Genomic DNA, 19,552 nt, shown 5'->3' with positions numbered 1-19,552 from the left:
TATATGTTAGAATACATGTATAATACAATATAAGTTAGCTAGAATATGATTAGTGTAGATTTGTTATAAAATTTTCGTAGCTACAACTAGTAAAATCTTTCAATTTTGTTTTACCCATAACTTCTTCGTTTTAAATCCGTTTTGAGTGATTCAAGTTGCTATGGTTTCATAATGAACTGTAATTTATGAAACTAAACAGAAAAAGTATAAGTTTATAGTCAGAAATACAGGTTACAAGTCATTTACTAAAGAGGTAGTCATTTCCGTCGTAAGAACAACATCTTGATGACCATTTTGAAAAACATACTTCCACTTTGAGTTTAACCATGATTTTTGGATATAGTTTCATGTTCATAAGAAAAATCATTTTCCCAGAAAAATAACTTTTAAATCAAAGTTAATCATAGTTTTTAATTATCAAACCCAAAACAGCCCGCGGTGTTACTACGACGGCGTATGTCCGGTTTTACGGTGTTCTTCGTGTTTACAGGTTTTAAATCATTAAGTTAGCATATCATATAGATATAGAACATGTGTTTAATTGATTTTAAAAGTCAAGTTAGAAGGATTAACTTTATTTGCGAACAAGTTTAGAATTAACTAAACTATGTTCTAGTGATTACAAGTTTAAATCTTCGAATAAGATAGCTTTATATGTATGAATCGAATGATGTTAAGAACATCATTACTACCTCAAGTTTTGTGGATAAACCTACTGGAAGTGACAAGAAATGATCTAGCTTCAAAAGATTCTTGGATGGCTTGAAAGTTTTGAAGTAGAATCATGACACGATGAAACAACCCAACCCGTACTCCGTACGATAAGTTTTTTTTTATTAAATAATACACATTTACGAGCCACTTAAATATGTAACCCATTCCACACGTTTCGTCAAAACATACTACGAGTTTAATGTTTACAAAGAGGCACAAAGGCCATTAACGAATGTGATACAAGTTTAACCAACTACAAATGATAGTTTATAATCCAAACGACCCCTTGAGCATGGTTTGGGACTAAACTACCCAAAACGTAGGCCAACTTCCAAAAGCTTCAACATAACATCTACAAAGGACACCTAGTTCCCAAAAACCCCCTTGCCTTTATCCGCACCTGCATCTAAGAAAATGAACAACGAGAGGGGTAAGCTAACGCTTAGTGAGTGCAATAATTATATGTTTACATATACAACCTACTTACTTGCAATCACTTACACCTTCCCGCATACATGCTAGCAATATAATTAATCATACCATCGCAAGTATAATACTAAACTTCCAACAACATAAGCTAGCATAACAATAGCATATTATTTAAACAATATAATATGCTACAATCCGCACACAACCATGGTTAACCAATCGAACAAGGGAACGGTGTTTAAGGACCGTCGGCGTTCATAACAACCATTAGTGCACATAACACCTCGTACACTAACCCCACGGGTGGCATCTTAATACTTCGATACTTCACCCCGAGTGACATCTTAACACTTCGATGCTTCACCCATCTATTCTACGGAGTAGTGTCTTAACACCTCGACACTTCACCCCTTAGGTGGCATCTTAACACCTCGATGCTTCACCCCGAGTGGCATCTTAACACCTCGATGCTTCACCCATCACATGAGAAGTGGTGCCTTAACACCTCGACACTCCACAACTCATACTACATAAATAAATACATCATATATGCATGCACATAATTATCCCACTCACCTTAGCACTTCGGTGGTGATTATGCACTTCCGAGCTTCAAAGCAAAGTACCTAATATATTAAGTACACATTCAATTACAAAACTAGTGGAATTAACCACATTACACCTACTTGAGAATTTAATGACCCAATTCGCATTAAATGACTCAAACACACCACAACCGCCCTTAAATGGCCAAGACTCGACTTTAGTCACTTAAAAGCTAGTGAATTAAAGTCTACCAACTTCAACTAACACCAACTTAGGGTAATTTATACCCATTTCGCCCAAACTAGGTCAACTAGCCCATTTTGGATCCATTTAACACTTTCACTACCAAACTTGTCAAACATGACCCAATTAACATTTCTTTAAACTTTAACAAGTGTGTTAGTGACTAAAAACGCCATTTAACATTTATAACCCCAAATCATAAGACCAAACCCTAGGTTATGGCCATTTGGGTTTACTTTCACCAACCTAACCCAAAACCCACCCATTAAACCCTCAAACGGGTCATACAAGATCTTCATTAGTAAAACCCTAGCTTACAACCAATTAAAACTCAAAACTTAGAGTTAGAACTTACCAAGACTATCAACGCGTAGCTAGAGACACAAGGAACAACTTTAATTCTTGCTCCAAAGATCAACCCTCAATCCCTCACTCTCAAATCTCACTTTTAATCTAAATGGGTGTTGAGTTTTTGGGAGAGAAAATGAAAGAAAAAGAAAAAGAAATTAAATGAAATGGAATGGGTGGTTGGGATTTAGTGCTCCCATCAGATCTAAATGTCCAATTACCATTTTGCCCCTTAAAATCATTAAATTTGAGCTAAAACCGGATTCTGTCCAGCAGGACTGCCGCGGCGCGGCCTAGTTCGTCGCGGCGCGACATACAACGGGAAAATCACCCCTCTTTAACTCACTTTCTGATCCCGGTTTGCTTGAAATGCCGCGGCGCGGACCAGTTTGTCGCGGAGCGGCCTAAGGCTAGAACTGGGCACTTTGGCCACACTTAAACCAAAAATCGTTTTACACAACTATCAATTCGTTCAAGCTTCCGATATACGTCTAAACATCATATCTATGCTTCACATGACTTAACGCTAACTAAAACTCATATATAGACTTGCTTATGCACACAATATCAAGTATACACACACACACACACACACACACACACACATATATATATATATATATATATATATATATATATATATATATATATATATATATATATATATATATATAATATATATATATATATATATTTATATTCATACATTTACGCGTAAGCTAACGAATTATAAACGTACAAATGATTAAGTATGTACCTTTCGATACGTACGGGAAAAACGGGATGTTACAACTCTCCCCCACTTGAATCGGAGCGCTCCCTCGCGATCCAAGCCGCATGACAAGCCAGAAGATTAACCAAAACAAACTCTTCGGATTCCCACGTAAACTCGGAACCCTTTCGATGTCGCCATTGCACCTTGAAAGTTCTAATTTCCTTGTTCCGCAACATCTTAACCTTCTCATCAAGGATTGCAACCGGTTCTTCCGCATACTCTAGCTTGTTATTCAACGTAATCTCATCTAAAGGTACCCAAGTCGAGTCATCCGTAAGACACTTACGAAGATGGGAAACATGAAATATGTTATGAATTCCCGCAAGTTCTTCGGGTAACTCTAGTCGATAAGCAACCTCACCAACACGTGCCAAAACCTTGAAAGGACCAATAAACCGAGGAGCTAACTTTCCTCGTTTCTGAAACCGGATAACACCCTTCCATGGAGAAACCTTAAGCATCACCATGTCACCTTCTTGAAACTCTATCGTTCTCTGATAAGGCTAAAAAGGAACATATATTTCATAGCATTATCCCCCAAGAAAGACAAGATTTTAGTTGCAATTGTTCCATTTTCAAGTGATATTCGTTTATATTAAATAAGTACGAAGACAAAAGGCAGATTCGACAAATTGAAGACAAAAAGGTCCAAAAAGCTCAAAAGTACAAGATACAATTAAAAAGGTTCAAATTATTGATGAAGAACGTCTAAAAATGACAAGAGTACAAGTTACAAAACGCAAAGTACACGATATAAAATAGTATGCAAGGACGTTCGAAAATCCGGAACCGGGACATGAGTCAACTCTCAACGCTCGACGCAACGGTGTAAAAATTACGAGTCAACTATGCACAAGAATAAAATATAATATTTAAATAATTCATAATAAGAATAATATTAAATAATAAAAAGTTGTTAATTTAGCATAGTTCAGGGGTCGTAAATGAAAATTCAATTTCATATTTTGCCTATAAAAGGCGATGATTATCGATCAATTTAAAAGCATCCCTTTTTCTATCCTAAAAATCTATTATCAATATCAATATCTAAAAATCTCTATCATAATGTTAATGTAATAAGATATAACAATAATCTTAATTTTAATTTTAAATTATGATAATAATAAGATTTATGATAGAGATCGTTTGAGTGTGTAAGTCGAAATTATGTCCGTGTAACGCTACGCTATTTTTAATCATTGTAAGTTATGTTCAACCTTTTTATATTAATGTCTCGTAGCTAAGTTATTATTATGCTTATTTAAAACGAAGTAATCATGATGTTGGGCTAATTACTAAAATTGGGTAATTGGGCTTTGTACCATAATTAAGGTTTGGGCAAAAGACCGACACTTGTGGAAATTGGACTATTGACTATTAATAGATGGGGGGTATTGTCTAATTGAGTGACAACTCATTGGAGTCTGTCGAACCTATCTTCAAATTAATTATCCTAATAATTAATAATGATTATGGTTGTCCTATTTAGTGACGTTCATATGGAATCTATTATAATCATTTAATTAATTATTCGGGTTGGGTAATTGATTATTCAAACTGATCAAGTGGGTAAATTAATATTCATATCTAATCAAAACAGGGGTAGATTACATACAGTGATAACTGGTGTAATTGTTGACAGAAGTGATAACTGCGTCACAGTTTAAATCCTTAATTAGTTGGAATATTTGACTTCGGGTATAAGGGTAATTTGACGAGGACACTCGCACTTTATATTTATGACCGATGGACTATTATGGATAAAAACCAGATAGGTATCAAATAAACCATGACAAAGGACAATTAACCCGAGTAACAATTAATTAAAATCAAAACGTCAAACATCATGATTACGGAAGTTTAAATAAGCATAATCCTTTTATTTCATATTCTATCGCAATTTTATTTATTGTTATTTTATTTATCGTCATTTATTTATTTTACGCACTTTAATTATTGTCATTTATCTTTACGCTTAAAAATATAAAATCGACAAACCGGTCATTAAACGGTAAAAACCCCCCTTTTATAATAATATTACTACTTATATATATATATATATATATATATATATATATATATATATATATATATATATATATATATATATATATATATATATATATATATATTTACATAAATATAGTTTTATAAAAATATAGTACGTAATCACTAGCTCCCTGTGGAACGAACCGGACTTACTAAAAACTACACTACTCTACGATTAGGTACACTGCCTATAGTGTTGTAGCAAGGTTTAGGTATATCCCATCCGTAAATTAATAAAACTTGTGTCATATTTTGTAGTATTTCCTAGTAAAAATAATACTATTTCGTACCCTCACGCTACATCATCAAGTTTTTGGCGCCGCTGCCGGGGAGCGCTAAAACGCTATATTTTTAATTATAATAATATTGAAATAGAATATAATAATATAATAATATTGAAATAGAATATAATAATATAATAATATTTTAGAATCAAAATTTGATACGTAAAGTTTTAAAAAGTCGTATTTATTAAATACTTCAGGGGTATATTATGTAACTTGTAATTAATAATTTCTATCATATCGCTTTCATATGAATAGTAAATTAATTAATTTCTTTTCATTTACTATTTATGAATAGTAAATGAATTAAAAAAAAAGTTTTGAAAAAAAATAATAATTATAAAAAAAATTATTAATTTGTAAAAAAAAATCGTTTTTAAAAAAAAAACGTAAAAAATAAAAAAAAACGTAAAAAAAAAAAACAAAAACGTAAAAAAAAAAAAAAAACGTAAAAAAAAAAATTATTAAAAAAAAAATATATTTTTTTAAGATTTTGTCTATAAAAAAAAATGTTTTTTTTAGTTTTATTACCTTTAGATTTTTAGACTATAGTCGCGACTTTTAGTATTAAGTTTAGTTTTGCCATAGTTATTTTTACTTCTAGAATTTTTAGGCTTTGCCGTAAAATCCCTTAAGTGCTTATTCCTTAGACTAAGTTTTAGGTGCTTTAGAATTTTGCGACGCCATTTTTCGCGCTATTTTCTTATTTTTATTTTTCGACGCGTTTACCTATGTATCAATTACAATTCCAATTAGTGATCTCCATTTGTAGCTTTAATTTTAAGATAGTGATCGTTATAAGGTTGGATTAACCGCGTGTTTACAAACCACTCTTCGTCTTTTTCATTTTTCGACACTTTTCGACGCGCACTCTTTTTCTCTCTTATTTCTCGCCATTCTAGTTTTTAGGACTTAGATTTTTTTCTACTTCTTCTCTAAATTTCTTAAAATTACGAAAATTTATTTTAAGTGGTTAAATTGATAGACATCAAAATTTTCTGGTTCGTAGTAATAGTTGGATTTGTACGTGGACCGGGTTATTGGAGCCAAACAGTACTCAATTATATTGAGACCAAACGAATCCTGCCCCTCTGCTGCATCTTTTGGCTATTCGAAACGTGGGCAAAATCAGAAAAGTCTATTAATTGGATAACTTATATAATTTTTCTTTCCTTTTAAAAACTAATAGGATATTCAGTGAATGCACCGAGTAAAACGTTCACCACCTTTCATACGTTCACTACCTATAACTCAATCAAGACATCTAGCCAATATTGTCACCGTTGATTTTTCTTTAGAATCATCATCTAGTCGAACAAGAACTCCAACTCAAATTTCCGATAATCCATCTTTTGAACCCGACTTCACAATTAAGAACCCGGAGCATATTCAAGGACAATTCCAAGATCTTGAACCACTAATTATTCCTCCTGAGCCACAAACCATTAAATCAGAATCCTCTAGTGATTCGTATTCAACAAATTCAATTATGGAAGTAACGGAACCTCTAAGTATGGAAGATCGAATGAGAGCCACACGCACGGGCCAAGGTCACGCCATTATTAAGCCAGAAGTTAATGCGCCAGATTATGAAATCAAAGGACAAATTCTACACATGGTAACTAACCAATGCCAATTCAGTGGTGCACCGAATGAAGATCCTAACGAACACCTTCGTACGTTTAAAAGAATTTGTACACTATTCAAAATCCGAGAAGTGGAAGATGAGCAGATCTATCTCATGTTGTTTCCCTGGACTTTAAAGGGAGAAGCCAAAGATTGGTTAGAATCGTTACCTGAAGGGGCGATTGATACATGGGATGTTTTAGTTGAAAAATTTCTTAAACAATTCCTTCCGGCATCTAAAGCCGTGAGACTTCAAGGAGAAATTGTTACGTTCGCGCAAAAGCCAAATGAAATATTATATGAGGCGTGGACAAGATTCGAAAGGATGTTGAGAGGATGTCCTCAACACGGATTAGATACTTTTCAAATAGTGCAAATCTTCTATAAAGGCGTAGACATCGCTACAAGAAAAGACATCGACATAACAGCTGGTGGTTCCATTATGAAGAAAACCGCAACTGAAGCTTACAAAATTATTGATAACACAGCCTCCCACTCACATGAGTGGCATCAAGAAAAAGATATCTTTCGATCATCTAAAGCGGCTAGAGCCGATTCTAGCCATGACTTTGATTCCGTTTCCGCAAAAATAGATGCTTTCGAAAGACGAATGGAAAAGATGAATAAAGATATTCACGCAATACGAATTAGTTGTGAGCAATGCGGTGGACCACACTTATTGAAAGATTGTCACATTGAACCAACATTGGAACAACGAGAGAATGTTTCCTATATGAACCAAAGGCCTGGAAATAATTATCAAAATAATTATCAACCGCCAAAGTTAAACTTCAATTGAAATCAAAACATTCTTTACAATCCAAACGGACCCAACAACAACTCGTACAACCAACAAGGTCCGAATAACCAACCAACTCAAAACAACACTTTCAATCAACAAAGACCTAGCTTGTATAAACCACCACAACAAACCGAAGAGAAAAAGCCAAATCTAGAAGAAATGATGGCAAAGCTAGTTGAATCTCAAACACAATTTATTACATCTCAAACCCAAACGAATGAGAGGTTTGATCAGTCATTTAGAACTCAACAAGCTTCTATTTTGAATCTAGAAAAACAAGTAGGTACTCTTGTTAGAATGATGAGTGAGAGGGAACAAGGAAAGCTACCGAGTAATACTGAAGTAAATCCTCGGAATGAGAATGTTAATATGGTGTCAACAAATTCTGAAAAACCAGCACCAGAAGATGGGAAGATTTTAGATGAGAGTAACAATGAAGAAGTTACACCACCACCACCCGAGTATGTAAAGCCAGTGGTGGCACCATACAAACCACCCATCCCGTTTCCAAGAAAAGGAGTTGAGTATGAGCAAGTGATAGGTAATAAAGATTGTGATACCTCTGGAAAGAAGAAGAAGAAAAAGAATAAGAAAGTGCAAGAAACAAAAGCCGTAAATATAAACCCGGTGAAGACAGTTCCACCAAAACCTCCACCTAGGGTAGGTGATCCGGGTGAATTTATTGTTCCTTGTCTACTTAGTGATTGTGTCATGTATGATGCACTAGCAGATTTAGGTGCAAGTGTAAGTGTTATGCCTCTTTCCTTATATAAGAGATTAGGTGTAGGTAAGTTAAGTCCAACGGATATGAGTGTTCGACTCTTTGATCAAACCATTAAGCACCCAGTTGGAATTGCTGACAACCTACCCGTTCAAGTAGGCAATTTAACCTTTCTAGTCGAATTTATTGTCATTGACATAGAAGAGGACCCAAACATTCCTCTAATTTTAGGTCGGCCATTCTTAGCGTCCACCAAGGCGTTATTTGATGTAGGAAATGGAAGAATGACACTTAAAAGTGGTGACAAATCGATCACCTTTATGATTCGAAAGTCTAAATCTCCACCAGCCAAAACCGTTGAACCAGTAAAAACAATTGGTAAGAACCATGTGCTTTTACCAACTCCAACGGTAATACTTAGCAATAATGAAACGCCTAAGTGTGGGGAAAATGAAGTAACACCTAATGATGACATGATAACAAAGAACCCCGTTGTTGATACGAAATTAAATGATCCCGTTATTAATAGTTCAATGAAGAAACTTATTAAACGGATTCGCGATGCTAGAACCAAGGGGAACTTTAAGTTATGTAACCTGTTAGTATCCAATCTATCACCTAAAGAAAAGGAGAAACTAGTTGAAATTGTGGATATTACACAGGAATCCGACCAATGGCTTAAAGAAAAAGTCACGGATATGCAAGTTGATTATGGACCAAGAGAAATTAACGATGAAGTTAATCACAATTTTGACACCACGGCTACCTAAGTGTGGGGAGATTCAAATGTTCTAAAAAGAAAATGCTATCTAGAGTTAGTTGTTCTGTTCTCGTGTAGTTCCGAGAATGGAACCCGATTGGTCTTTTCCGCTAGCAGACACTAAAGAACTAGTTTTCTCCCTCCATTCTGAATTTTTGTTTTGTAAGTTTTTTTATGAAATTAATATGCATTTTAATTTAAGTTTTTAAAAACAAAATTTACTTTAATTCATTAAGTTTAAAAAATGATTTCTAAAATTCGTCGTGAGTTAAAGACTAGGTCGTTGAGCCAAAATTGCTTTACCCGAGGGCAGGGCGACAAATTTTGTTATCATTTAATTTTATTGATCTAAAGTATGCAAAAAAAAAAAAAAAATATTATATTAATTTTTGAACGTAGGGGTTATATACCAAACTTCAAAAATATGTATATATGTTTGTATTTTATGTTATGTACACAACAGGGTAAAACAGCGCACTTTCAAAGACTGTCATTAAGTTCAACAAAAAGCTACTAATTTTGATGACAAGGCGCAAAATATCAAATGTGATGTAAAATAATATGCTTACAAACTGGGTATTTTTAATCACTTTTCTACACTAATCACCCTCATGAATTTATAATTATAGTCTGATTTCATGCAAATGAGGGCATTGCATGATCTCAAGTGTGGGGAAGGGTTATAAATTCTCTCGGGTTTACACTTAGTTTATTTGCCAAATTTTGTGAAAATTTGAAAAATTTTCAATTAAATGAACTCAAAATCATGTTTATACATATTTATGAACGATGAAAACTAGGTGATAATACCGAAATTATCGTTACCTCGAAAAGGACATAAATTGAGAAACACCCTAAAACGCTTTAATTCATTTAAAATGAAATAGAAGAAAATAAAAAGGCAAAGAAAGAAACTAAGTGTGGGAAGAATGTACCAAGTTATTCAATTTAAAACATATATCACATATTTTTGTACAAGATTATTGCAGGTACTTTTGCTTTGGACGATACTAATCAATTTTACCCGGTTTACTGTAATACATTTGAAAGAAAGATGGATCTACACGATGAATCAATTCCATCATTAAAAGGAAGTAAAGTCTTCCGAAAAAGACACGCGCTTCTTGATTTAGGTCATGAAGTTGTCGTCCAGACCAGCTGTAGGTTGACGAAAAATCTAGAAAAGTCATCACTAAAATCGGCTGGAAATCCACGGACCTCAGCATCAAACAGGGTCGCCAAGTGGTCAGATTTATCCTAACCATGAGAAGGATTTATCTCGTACAATGGGGAGGCACCGTGCAAATTAGCTTGATAAGACTAATGAATCAGATCCCCAGAAAAGGATAATCTCCTTAAAGATTCAAAATCAGCTTTTAAGACTGATAATACTCAATCCTAGAGATTGACCTTAAAGATTGAGAATTCAAACTCATGGAATTCGATGATATCTAAACTCGAGCATGAACGAGAAAATATTTTGATCAAAAATACAAACCGATTTGTTTTCTGAAAAACCATTTTCAATGCGTTCATTACCATTGAACGTAAAATCCTAAGAAATTCACCTGGAATTCATTAGGTCACCTGAACCAAATCGGGTGTCAACCGTAAGAACGGTGGTTGCATAGCATGGTCGGAGACAGGACCTTGTGCCAGACCGAAAAATCATAGGATGATCTTTACTATCGCTCCTACCAAGGATAGTTCTAGCATCCGACACGTTAAAAGACCATAATCATCTGCATGTCACGGGACATTGCCTTAATAGTTTCTTGTTCATCGCTTTCCTTTACAACCGGACGGTAGTTTGCCGAAAGGTAATATACGGAACAAGTAAACTGGATGTGTGCTTTCCGATACCGGGATAGCAGTGGATTACATGAACCTAAAAGTTTTAGCCAAAATATTGATCCACAAATATATTTTGCAACACCGATGATGGATCAAATCAGAAAACTTATCTAGGGTAAAAGCTAGAATGAATTTTCAAAAGATCAAATGTTTTCATAAAGTTCCAATTTCCTTAATGGATCTAAATTTTTATAGTCATGTGGGACTGTAAACCATATCGTTACTACCATTGTTTATACCGCCATATCAAAATCACTGATGTACAAAGTGTGAAGAATAAAGAAGTGATTCTAGTATTTCAAGACTATATTGCTTGAGGACAAGCAACGCTCAAGTGTGGGGATATTGATAAGGCTAAAAAGGAACATATATTTCATAGCATTATCCCCCAAGAAAGACAAGATTTTAGTTGCAATTGTTCCATTTTCAAGTGATATTCGTTTATATTAAATAAGTGCGAAGACAAAAGGCAGATTCGACAAATTGAAGACAAAAAGGTCCAAAAAGCTCAAAAGTACAAGATACAATTAAAAAGTTTCAAATTATTGATGAAGAACGTCTAAAAATGACAAGAGTACAAGTTACAAAACGCAAAGTACACGATATAAAATAGTACGCAAGGACGTTCGAAAATCCGGAACCGGGACATGAGTCAACTCTCAACGCTCGACGCAACGGTGTAAAAATTACGAGTCAACTATGCACAAGAATAAAATATAATATTTAAATAATTCATAATAAGAATAATATTAAATAATAAAAAGTTGTTAATTTAGCATAGTTCAGGGGTCGTAAATGAAAATTCAATTTCATATTTTGCCTATAAAAGGCGATGATTATCGATCAATTTAAAAGCATCCCTTTTTCTATCCTAAAAATCTATTATCAATATCAATATCTAAAAATCTCTATCATAATGTTAATGTAATAAGATATAACAATAATCTTAATTTTAATTTTAAATTATGATAATAATAAGATTTATGATAGAGATCGTTTGAGTGTGTAAGTCAAAATTCTGTCCGTGTAACGCTACGCTATTTTTAATCATTGTAAGTTATGTTCAACCTTTTTATATTAATGTCTCGTAGCTAAGTTATTATTATGCTTATTTAAAACGAAGTAATCATGATGTTGGGCTAATTACTAAAATTGGGTAATTGGGCTTTGTACCATAATTAAGGTTTGGGCAAAAGACCGACACTTGTGGAAATTGGACTATTGACTATTAATAGATGGGGGGTATTGTCTAATTGAGTGACAACTCATTGGAGTCTGTCGAACCTATCTTCAAATTAATTATCCTAATAATTAATAATGATTATGGTTGTCCTATTTAGTGACGTTCATATGGAATCTATTATAATCATTTAATTAATTATTCGGGTTGGGTAATTGATTATTCAAACTGATCAAGTGGGTAAATTAATATTCATATCTAATCAAAACAGGGGTAGATTACATACAGTGATAACTGGTGTAATTGTTGACAGAAGTGATAACTGCGTCACAGTTTAAATCCTTAATTAGTTGGAATATTTGACTTCGGGTATAAGGGTAATTTGACGAGGACACTCGCACTTTATATTTATGACCGATGGACTATTATGGATAAAAACCAGATAGGTATCAAATAAACCATGACAAAGGACAATTAACCCGAGTAACAATTAATTAAAATCAAAACGTCAAACATCATGATTACGGAAGTTTAAATAAGCATAATCCTTTTATTTCATATTCTATCGCAATTTTATTTATTGTTATTTTATTTATCGTCATTTATTTATTTTACGCACTTTAATTATTGACATTTATCTTTACGCTTAAAAATATAAAATCGACAAACCGGTCATTAAACGGTAAAAACCCCCCTTTTATAATAATATTACTACTTATATATATATATATATATATATATATATATATATATATATATATATATATATATATATATATATATATATATATATATATATATATATATATATATATATATATTTACATAAATATAGTTTTATAAAAATATAGTACGTAATCACTAGCTCCCTGTGGAACGAACCGGACTTACTAAAAACTACACTACTCTACGATTAGGTACACTGCCTATAGTGTTGTAGCAAGGTTTAGGTATATCCCATCCGTAAATTAATAAAACTTGTGTCATATTTTGTAGTATTTCCTAGTAAAAATAATACTATTTCGTACCCTCACGCTACATCATCATTCTCCTACCCTTATCGGCATAAGACTTTTGTCTATCTTGCGCCGCTTTAAGTCGAGCCCGAATCATCTCAATTTTACTATTTGTCTCCAAAACTAAATCGGAACTTCTGATTTCTCGTTGACCCACTTCTCCCCAACAAATGGGAGTTCGACACCTACGCCCATAGAGCATCTCATAAGGTGGCATCCCAATACTAGTGTGGTAACTATTGTTGTATGAGAATTCCACCAAGGGTAAGTGCTCATCCTAACTTACACCAAAATCAATAATACACGCCCTTAACATATCCTCTAACGTTTGGTTTGTACGCTCAGTTTGATCTTTCGTTTGAGGATGATACGCCGTGCTCATTTTCAATTGAGTACCCATATCTTCATGAAACTTGTTCCAAAACCGGGACGTAAAACGAGTATCTCGATCCGAAACAATAGATATAGGAACCCCATGTCTCGATATCACCTCCTTGATAAACAACTTGGATAAAGTCTCCGATGATATCGTTTCCCGAATGGGAAGAAACAAAGCACTTTTTTTCAATCGATCAACTATTACCCAAATCGTATCATATTGGGTTCTTGCCGTCTTTGGTAATTTGGTAATAAAGTCCATGGTGATGTGCTCCCATTTCCATTTCGGGACTTCCAAGGGTTGTAACTTACCTTACGGCTTTTGGTGTTCAGCTTTAACTTGCAAACACGTGACGCATTGTTCCACATACTTAACCACATCACGTTTCATACCGGGCCACCAATAATCTTTCTTCAAGTCATAGTACATCTTTGTTAAACCCGGATGAATGGAATACTTTAACTTATGCGCTTCATCTAGTAGCACTTGTCGGTTACCACCCATCTTAGGTACCCACACTCTTCCTTGAAACGACAACAAACCCCGCGAGCCCATAGTAATGAACTCCGTTTGCCCCACAATCCGCTCTTCATGCTTGTTGTGAACATACTCTTCTACTTGAATTTCACCAAGCTTTACAAGGAAATCGTTAGTAATAATCATGCGTAACGATCCTACTCATATCGCCGGATGTTGACTCTTTCGACTCAACGCATCCGCGACCACGTTCGCCTTTCCCGGATGGTAAAGTATCTCACAATCATAATCTTTTACCACATCCATCCACCTACGTTGACGATAATATAAATCTCGTTGAGTAAAGAGATGTTTCAAACTCTTATGGTCCGAATAAATCGTACACTTGACACCATACAAGTAGTGGCGCCAAATTTTCAACGCATGAACCACCGCCGTCAATTCAAGATCATGAGTCGGATATCTCGTTTCGTGTTCCTTTAATTGTCGAGAGGCGTAAGCAATGACTTTACCTCTTTGCATTAGAACACACCCGAGCCCATTTATCGACGCATCACAATAAACCGTCATATCTTTCACCCCTTCCGGCAAAACTAACACCGGAGCTTGACACAACTTCTCTTTTAACAGTTGAAAAGCGATTTCTTGCTCGTTCTCCCAATTGAATCTTACGTTCTTCCTCGTCAATTTAGTCAAAGGAGAAGCAATCTTAGAAAAGTCTTGGATGAACCGACAATAATAACCGGCCAATCCGAGAAAGCTTCGGATTTCCGTAGGCGTAGTCGGCTGTCCCCAACTCTTCACCGTTTCTATCTTCCCCGGGTCTACTTGAATTCCTTCTTGATTCACAATATGGCCAAGGAATTGAACTTCCCTTAGCCAAAATTCACATTTGGAGAATTTTGCATACAACTTCTCCTTCCGCAATGTCTTCAACACTTCACGCAAATGGTGCTCATGTTCCTTCATACTCTTTGAATAAACAAGTATGTCGTCGATGAACACAATTACCGACTTGTCCAACATAGGTTGGCACACCCGGTTCATAAGATCCATTAATGCCGCCGGTGCATTCGTAAGACCAAAAGGCATAACTACAAATTCATAATGCCCGTAACGCGTTCGGAAAGCCGTTTTCTCTATGTCTTCCTCACGGACTCGCACTTGATGATAGCCAGACCGTAAGTCAATCTTAGAAAAATACGTTGCACCTTGGAGTTGGTCAAACAAATCGTCAATCCTAGGTAATGGATAGCGATTCTTGATCGTTACTTTGTTCAACTCCCGATAATCAATGCACATCCGCATACTTCCATCTTTCTTTTTCACAAACAAGACCGGAGCACCCTATGGCGAGGAGCTCGGTCGAATGAAACCCTTTTCAAGCAACTCTTGGGTTTGATTTAACAACTCTTGCATTTCCGTTGGTGCTAAACGGTAAGGAGTTTTAGCAATGGGAGTAGCTCCCGGAACCAACTCAATACGAAATTCAACTTTTCTTTCCGCCGGAACACCCGGTAACTCGTCCGGAAAAACGTCTTCGAATTCACTAACCACCAAAATTTCACGAATAGGTGGTGGCTCGTCACGAGTATCAACAATATGGGAAAGAAAAGCCATGCCACCACTAACAAGAAAACGACGTGCCCGTGCAAAAGAACATATCGGCACAAGTCTTCTTCGTTTATCGCCGTGAATAATTAACTCTCCCCCACTTGGAGTCTTCACACGTATAAACTTTTCATGGCATGCAATATCGGCTCTATTTCGATCGAGCCAATCCATACCAACAACGATAACAAAATCGCCCAAAGTCATAGGGATGAGATCAATTTTAAAGTTTTCGGCACCAAAAATGATATTACAATCTTTACACACATCAACCCCTAGCACCGTCTTACCATCCGCTATTTCAACTTCTACCGGATGACTTAACTTAGCTAGCGGTTTGTTAATCTTAGACACAAATCGGGGCGACACAAAAGACAAATTAGCACCGCTATCAAATAATATCCTTGCCGGATTAGAGTTAACCATGAAAGTACCTGAGACAAATTCATTGGAATGCTTGGCCTCATCATTGGTCATCAAATAATTTCGCCCCTTAGCCGTGCCAGCCGCCCTCACCCCGCAAGTTGGGACACTCCGGCTTCTTATGCCCTTCTTTACCGCAATTAAAACAAGTGAGCTTGGTTGTGGATGATTGTTTTGGGCACTCACGAGCCATGTGCCCCCTTTGCCCATAATTGTAGCAATCATAGGTAAAATCACCGGAAGCACCCTTCTTAACACTACCAACACTCTCGAAGCCCTTCTTATGCTTCTTGTTAGAAAAGTTCGAATGACTAATAGCTTCAAACTTCTTTTTACCGAAGGTGAAGCCACTCTTTCTCAAGATGAGCGACTCAAACCCTTTGGCCATATCAAACAACTCATCAAAACTCTTCACCACGTTCACACTAATCTTTTCTTGATAGTTGTCATTCAAGATTCGGTAAAAGTCTTCCTTCAACATCTTATCATTCCCAACATACTCCGGGCAAAATTAAGTTTTTGACAAGTAAACGGATTTAAGAGTATTCAAATCCATCGACCCTTGCCTCAAGGAACGCAACTCGTCCTTAAGCCTAGTAAGATCGGCCGAAGTTCGGTACTCTTGGAAGAACTCCGTTTTGAACTCATCCCAAGTAAAATCCATGCATTGTTCCTCGCCATAAACTTGGATTTTTGCATCCCACCATAGCTTTGCATCCCCTCTTAGCATGCTACAACCATACCTTGTCTTTTTATCAATCGAGCATTCACAAGTTCGAAAGGCCCCCTCCATATCGGAGATCCACCGGGCACTCTTTAACGGGTCTCTTTCGCCCTCAAAAATAGGTGGTTGAGCATATTTGAAATTCTTAAAAAGAAAGTTGCGCCTTCCCATATTATCATCATGAAGGACGGCATTGACTTGCTCTTTGACTACATTGACTAATTGCTCGTCAATCGAGTCTAGAAACATCTTCTTAATCTCCTCAAGATATTCCGCCTTTTGACGTTTAAAGATGGCCTCAACCTTGGCCGTGAATTCAACGTCCTCACTCGTACCCCCGTTATCAACATCGGGTCCATTTCCCGTCTTCATTCTATAAAATGAAAAGGGTTAAATGACGAAGCAAAAGAACTTAACACGAATGTATATACATATACACCCCACTACCCCATCTTGCTTAACAATCATCGTACATCACTTGTTTGACAGGATTTGCACTCGTAACAATGGTAGCTAATCATTGTTACGCGAGCACGTCGCATTAACTTGCTAGTACAACATCCATCTCGCTTGATGATTGCTAAACACAACACAAATCAATTTGCACGAGGTTAGTTCACATAAACCAAAGCACTAACAATTCCCGATTAGACCCAAAGTCCTACAAGTCCGCATAAAAGCGCATGCACAATAAAGTCTAAGTCTAGGCACCTATCTCAAGTCTCCTAAATCCTTTAGACCATGCTCTGATACCACTTGAAACCACCCAATCCGTACTCCGTACGATAAGTTTTTTTTTTTTTTAAATAATACACATTTACGTGCCACTTAAATATGTAACCCATTCCACACGTTTCGTCAAAACATACTACGAGTTTAATGTTTACAAAGAGGCACAAAGGCCATTAACGAATGTGATACAAGTTTGACCAACTACAAATGATAGTTTATAATCCAAACGACCCCTTGAGCATGGTTTGGGACTAAACTACCCAAAACGTAGGCCAACTTCCAAAAGCTTCAACATAATATCTACAAGGGACACCTAGTGCCCAACAACCCCCTTGCCTTTATCCGCACCTGCATCTAAAAATATGAACAACGAGAGGGGTAAGCTAACGCTTAGTGAGTGCAATAATTATATGTTTACATATACAACCTACTTACTTGCAATCACTTACACCTTCCCGCATACATGCTAGCAATATAATTAATCATACCATCGCAAGTATAATACTAAACTTCCAACAACATAAGCTAGCATAACAATAGCATATTATTTAATCAATATAATATGCTACAATCCGCACACAACCATGGTTAACCAATCGAACAAGGGAACGGTGTTTAAGGACCGTCGGCGTTCATAACAACATTAGTGCACTTAACACCTCGTACACTAACCCCACTCACCTTAGCACTTCGGTGGTGATTATGCACTTCCGAGCTTCAAAGCAAAGTACCTAATACATTAAGTACACATTCAATTACAAAACTAGTGGAATTAACCACATTACACCTACTTAAGCATTTAATGACCCAATTCGCATTAAATGACTCAAACACACCACAACCGCCCTTAAATGGCCAAGACTCGACTTTAGTCACTTAAAGCTAGTGAATTAAAGTCTACCAACTTCAACTAACACCAACTTAGGGTAATTTATACCCATTTCGCCCAAACTAGGTCAACTAGCCCATTTTGGATCCATTTAATACTTTCACTACCAAACTTGTCAAACATGACCTAATTAACATTTCTTTAAACTTTAACAAGTGTGTTAGTGACTAAAAACGCCATTTAACATTTATAACCCCAAATCATAAGACCAAACCCTAGGTTATGGCCATTTGGGTTTACTTTCACCAACCTAACCCAAAACCCACCCATTAAACCCTCAAATGGGTCATACAAGATCTTCATTAGCAAAACCCTAGCTTAAAACCAATTAAAACTCAAAACTTAGAGTTAGAACTTACCGAGACTATCAACGCGTAGCTAGAGACACAAGGAACAACTTTAATTCTTGCTCCAAAGATCAACCCTCAATCCCTCACTCTCAAATCTCACTTTTAATCTAAATGGGTGTTGAGTTTTTGGGAGAGAAAATGAAAGAAAACGGAAAAGAAATTAAATGAAATGGAATGGGTGGTTGGGATTTAGTGCTCCCATCAGATCTAAATGTCCAATTACGATTTTGCCCCTTAAAATCATTAAATTTGAGCTAAAACCGGATTCTGTCCAGCAGGACTGCCGCGGCGCGGCCTAGTTCGTCGCGGCGCGACACACAACGGGAAAATCACCCCTCTTTAACTCACTTTCTGATCCTGATTTGCTTGAAATGCCGCGGCGCGGACCAGTTTGTCGCGGCGCGGCCTAAGGCTAGAACTGGGCACTTTGGCCACACTCAAACCAAAAATTGTTTTACACAACTATCAATTCGTTCAAGCTTCCGATATACATCTAAACATCATATCTATGCTTCACATGACTTAACGCTAACCAAAACTCATATATAGACTTTCTTATGCATACAATATCAAGTATATATATATATATATATATATATATATATATATATATATATATA

The sequence above is a fragment of the Rutidosis leptorrhynchoides genome, chromosome 6, assembly GCF_046630445.1.
Source record: "Rutidosis leptorrhynchoides isolate AG116_Rl617_1_P2 chromosome 6, CSIRO_AGI_Rlap_v1, whole genome shotgun sequence".
In the NCBI taxonomy this organism is placed as follows: domain Eukaryota; kingdom Viridiplantae; phylum Streptophyta; class Magnoliopsida; order Asterales; family Asteraceae; genus Rutidosis; species Rutidosis leptorrhynchoides.
The sequence above is the reverse complement of the archived record's forward strand: the minus strand, read 5'-3'. Positions refer to the sequence as shown.